Source organism: Vicia villosa, unplaced genomic scaffold (genome assembly GCF_029867415.1).
Source record: "Vicia villosa cultivar HV-30 ecotype Madison, WI unplaced genomic scaffold, Vvil1.0 ctg.002353F_1_1, whole genome shotgun sequence".
In the NCBI taxonomy this organism is placed as follows: domain Eukaryota; kingdom Viridiplantae; phylum Streptophyta; class Magnoliopsida; order Fabales; family Fabaceae; genus Vicia; species Vicia villosa.
The window spans coordinates 104,123-109,715 of record NW_026705904.1 but is presented as its reverse complement, the minus strand read 5'-3'; the positions used below and the strand labels follow the sequence as shown (position 1 = coordinate 109,715).

At 38.4% G+C, this 5,593-nt stretch overlaps 1 long non-coding RNA gene across 1 annotated transcript; it reads right to left on the bottom strand.

Annotated features, from left to right (window-relative positions):
• Positions 1–444: 444 nt before the first annotated feature.
• On the bottom strand, positions 445–1,414 carry LOC131638622 (uncharacterized). The gene is made up of 3 exons (XR_009294719.1): positions 977–1,414; positions 779–875; positions 445–567 (listed from the first exon to the last, which is right to left on the bottom strand). It is a non-coding gene; the product is annotated as an uncharacterized LOC131638622 (long non-coding RNA).
• Between the last annotated feature and the right edge of the window lie 4,179 nt (positions 1,415–5,593).

The window sequence follows — 5,593 nt, the reverse complement described above, 5'->3', positions numbered from 1 at the left end:
ATAAAATGCTGTATCGTGGAACTTGCAAGAGTCACAAGAGAATCTTTCCATCCCATGTGCATATTCCTCCCATGTGCACAAATTTGTGGAGCTTTGCCATTAAGCAAACTTAGCATGTAAGAAATTTTGCAATGATTATTTTGGGAAAGAATATTCTTTGTAATGATGACAACTTAACAACTAAGTGAGCTTAAAGGCTAAGTTTAGTTGCCAAAATGACCAAAGATATCCCTTATTTCTTCCTCTATATATAGAAGAGAGGCAAACAAAATAGAACAGGCAGAAAAAGGGGAGAGTTCACAGAGAAATATTCTGTAACTTCTAAGTTACAAAATACAAAAGGAGAAGAAAAAGGTGGGGGAAAAGTGCAGCCAGCAGTAGGTAACTTCTAAGTTACAGAAAAAATTCAAAAGTAGGAGGGAGGAGAGAAGCATTCATACCTTACTGGCCGGTAGCTCTTCAACGATGGCTCTAATCTTCGAGCCCCCATAGATGAAACTTCAACATCTTCGCCGCAGGTAAGTATCTCTTCTTCGTTCTCAATATTTACACTAACCGTTGTTATACCTGCCGTGTTTCAAGAATTCAGCAGCGAACAACAATTCAAAAGCGGTTCAGGTTCGCAAATTCAGCAGAACAACAGATAATTTGCGGATTTGTAGCATAACCACAACAAGACTCGAAATTAAAGCTTCAGCAACAATTAATCCAAAAGTTCAGAACAACATCAACAACATCAAATTCGGTTTCCAGGAGCAAGAAGGATCAAAGAACATACCTCAACAATAACCGGCGAAAACCTCCACGCCGCAGGTAAGTTTTCACGCTTTCACTTCCAAAGTTACTGATAAATTATTGTTGTGAATATGTTATACCTACAAATCGTTTGAAAATCAAAAGACCAGAAACATGGTAAATAGCATAAGTTATTGTAGTTATACTGTTAAAAAGAGAAAACGAAAATAAGAGGTAGTACCTAGATTTTTCCTCTGGTTCTTGTTCTATGGCCGCCGAAAATTCGAAGGTTGTTATTCTTGTTGTTCCGAGAGAGAACCGAGAGAGAGCGTCTTTGTTGTTGTCGTTCGCGGAAGAAATGATGATTAGGACGAAAAGCCACCATGTTGGAATCAAAATAAACACCGCTGTTGTTAGTTGTTCACCGAGAATATAGAAAGCCATGAACGATCGAGAGAAAGGGGAGGATTTGTCCTTACTGATTGTTCTTTCGTTTGCATGAGATTGAGAGAGGAAGTCGCTGTGTGTTGTTCACCATCGAGTAAGAAGGGCCGAGAGCAAAAGGGACGAGATAGAGATGTGTTGTTGTTGTTTGCTGTAAATGAGGAGGGAGTTTGTTCTTCCATTTCTTGTTTCACAGAGAAAAACGTGAGGGAGGAAGGAGAAAGAGGCGTGTGCCTCTGTGTGTTGTTTTAGGGTTTTCTATAACCCAACCCATGTGGTAAGAGGTAAGAACCGGATCCGGGTTCCATCTGAACCGACCCGGTCCGGTCCAACATCCTTTATTTTATTTCAGTTTGGGCTACCTCACCCCCAATCTGATTTCAGCACCCCTGGCCCATCACTAGTTTTTTTATGTAATTATCTCTTTAATTTTATTTAAAAAGATTTTAATAAAAAGACTTAGTATTTTATTTAATATAGGATTTAGTTTTATTTTCTAATCCTCATTATTAAAAATGCCAAAAAAATATATATATATTATATACATATTTATATTTCTAATTATTTTCTTATTCCATGAAAAATCACAAAAAGATATATTTTCTTAGATTATTCTCTTTTGAATTTAATATTTTTCATATAATTTTGTGTAGTTAATCATGTAAATTTTATTTGATTACTGTTGCACATTACTGGAATTTTCTCACTTTATCCGAGACTTCGAGATTATTTCTCTGTTGTTCTCTGGATTTGTCTGTTTGTTTGGTCTTCCATTTGCTGTAGAAGTCCCTAAACAATTACTGGATGATCCTGGAATGCTGTAAGCTGTAAGCTTATCTGACGTTTCTTTTCTTCTGGTGTGGATGCTTAAACATCTGTTGAGATCCCAATTTATTCCAAGCATATCATTTGAGGATCAAAGTAGTACCTCAAACTCAGAAATCCAATTTCTCATTCTTCGAGGTAAGCCTAAAACTCATAAAACTGTTTTCACAACAGTAATCATTTCAAATCACAAAATCATTTCCAACTGTTTTTATAACCAGTACTGTAAAGTACTGGGCCTCTAATAGAGTATAAGTCCCAAAAACCTTCTCTTCTTAGCTTGTTTTCAAAACTGTATTTTCAAAATCTTCTTTCTGTTTTCAAAACATTCTTCTGGTATTTGAAGGGCATTATTCCCGGTGAAACTCTTCAGATACCTATGTGACCTTTGTCCATCTTCACTTCTTCTGTTTTCAAAAACCATTAACTGTTTATCATATACATTCAACTGTTATCAACAAAAACAACAAAAATTACTGTTGAGGCTCTGTACATACTTCTTCAATGGCCTCCACTCCATCCAGGTTAGGCTTTACAAGCTTTCAATTTACAGTCTTTATTTAAATTACTGTCAAATATAAACTGTGCATATATTAGTTTAGAACTACGTTTGAGTATAAACCTTAGGACAGTCAAACTATATATATATATTATAGGAATATGACCTAGGATTGAGAATGTCTTCCCGGTGAAGGCTCTTTCCTAATTAGAGATCTGTAGTTCAAACCCCCAAGATGAATTATTCCCGGTGAAACATCTTGGCAAAAACCTTAGAATCCAAATAATAGGACACATCCACCCAAAGAGGAATTATTCCCGGTGAAACCTCTTACCCATTTGCTTAGAGCCAAAATAAGTTCAAAAACCACATAGCTTTCTCTTGTGCTATAACAAGGACCCTCGATGACCCTCGATTAGCCTCCTCTTGGGCTTTGTACAAGGACCCACAGGCTTCTTAAAAGCATTTCCAGCTTCCTCTTGAGCTTGTATACAAGGACCCATCAGGTTTCTTATAAACATAGGAACAGGTCTTTAGTCACCTTTTAGCCTACCCTGGTGAGTTTTCTTCCAATTTAAACCAGACTTAAAACAAGCTAAGTTTGTCTCAATTTCACATTGAGTACATTTTTTGGAATGAGAGGCATGGACAGTCTCTGTCACCCTTATCTTCATCAATCCTCCTTAGTAGAGTCTAGGATCTATATTTTGGTCATCCTCAGCATTGAGTCAGCCTTCATCTTGGGCTTTAAACAAAGAGTCTCCACTAGATAATCTTTCTGCCATCCACTTTTCAATAAAAACCCCTGGAAAGGGTTAGCCTCCAAAGTCAATTAAAATCAACCTCCATGTCAAAACCCCTGGAAAGGGTTAGCCTCCAAAGTCAATTAAAATCAACCTCCATGTCAAAACCCCTGGAAAGGGTTAGCCTCCAAAGTCAATTAATAAAAAGTCAAAAGAATAAGGATTCATTTCTCTTAGGAGATAATTTCCCCAAAAGAGTCAAAACCCCTGGAAAGGGTCAGCCTCCAAAAAAACATGATAAAGTCAGTCTTTTCACAAACAATTCTATCAGCTGAGTCAAAATCCCTGGAAAGGGTTAGCTTCCAAAGAAAAACAGTCTTTTTTAATCTCCAGTAGAGTTAAAACCAACAAAAACAGTTAGCCTCAACCTTGGGCTTCATACAAGGCACCAAACAATAGAACTCCCCTGTCAAGAGTCAGCCTCAACCTTGGGCATTGTACAAGGCAGATAATAGAGTCTCCCCAGTGAGTTCTTCATCATTCAGTAGCCACAACCTTGGGCTTTGTACAAGGCAGATAAACCATACTTTCATGTGTCAAAGATTCCTAACACTTAGGATCTTTCCCCATATAGTCATCCATACTCAATTCATTTATTTAAGAGTCCGCCACAACCTTGGGCTTTGTACAAGGCACATAAATAGAGTCTCCCTCAGTAGAGTCAGCCTCAATTCTGGGCTTTGTACAGAACACCAAATAAAATCCATCAAATAAACACTCTCCAAATAGAGTCTCCCTAAGTAGAGTCAGCCTCAATTCTGGGCTTTGTACAGAACACAAAAATACCCTGTAATTAATCCCCAGTGGAGTCATCTCCCAGAGTCAATAATATATTAATTAATCAATCAAAAAAGCCTCAAGCTTGGGCCTCATACAAGCCAGCTAAAGTCAAATCTTTTATATAGTAGATAGACATAGCTTATCTCTATAGAGAGATATTTTTACTACTCTACCACATTCAAACAAACAAACATTTCAATTTCAATTTCAATCAAAGTCTCCCATTTAGGACTCTGAAAGACATGCTCTGGCACATCCCCAGACTTGTACACTTTCCCTAATTTGGACGAGCATCTTTCTTTCATTTAAGAGGCATCTGACTGGCATACTTGCACACACACAAGTAAGGTCCCCCTCTTGAATGAAATGAATTCAGTTATTCTGTCACTCTTTCAAAATGTTTGTGGTAGAATAGTACAAATACCTCTCTGTAGAGATGATTTCATGTCTCTTTACTGTAAACAGAGATTTAATTCCAAGCTTCAACCTTGAGCTTCAAGCAAGGCACCAAAAAACAATTAATTTCCCTAGTTAGTTCCCCGAACTACATTAAGCTCTGACTTCCACTAGGGATATGTAGGCATGAGGTTCACAAGGAATCTCAGCGAGCTAATAAAATACCAAAAATAGTCAGTTTGTCTGTCTGTCTGTCTTTTCAAATCAATTCAATTCCTTCTCCTAACACAAAGGAGAAACTTTCCCAATCATTAGCAGCAAACACAAACACAAATGACACAGAGAAGGTTCCTGTAGAGTACTACAGATATGTAGGGTGTTTAAACACTTCCCTATGTATAACCGACCTCCCGGACTCCAGAATTTCTAGTCTAGGTGTAAATCCCCACACTTAGCAAACTCCTAGGGTTTAGTTGAGATCTTTTTTTCCCTTTCCTACTCGTAGGACAATAAGAAAGTTCGTGTGATATCGTAGGAAGAACTGAAATAAAATTCATCCCACCACGGGCGCATTCTCCTTCCAAATTTCGCGTGAAGGGTCTAGCGTGCCGTCCTCCCAAGTGAAACGGGGAGGTAAAGAAAACGACACCACAGAAAAATGGCGACTCTGCTGGGGATATAAGTGTTAAAAACCTTGGTTTATCATCCAAACCAATGGTTGACCTGTTGCTGGTCCAGCCCCAATGAGGAATTAGGGATGCCAAATTCCCCCTCAAACAAGAGAGGTCCTGCCTAACCTCTGTGTCATATCATGTGTTTGTTGCATATATATTTGTTTACTTTGTTTATTCTGTATCGGGAAAGGGCTTGATTCCCCCTTGTGGTGAGAAATCCTATACCCGGATTTGAGTGCAACATAAGATAGGATGGAGGATGTCTTCCCGGTGAAGACCCTCTAATCTTGGTTTCCAAGTCTACTCTTGGGATTTGCCTGGCTGGTTGTGATTAACTGCGCCACTGCATTCCGAGACTGATTTGTACCAGGAGGACCTAGAAACACATTAACCCCACTTAAAGCCTTTTTTAGGACGTAGAGCGGTGATTACGGAAG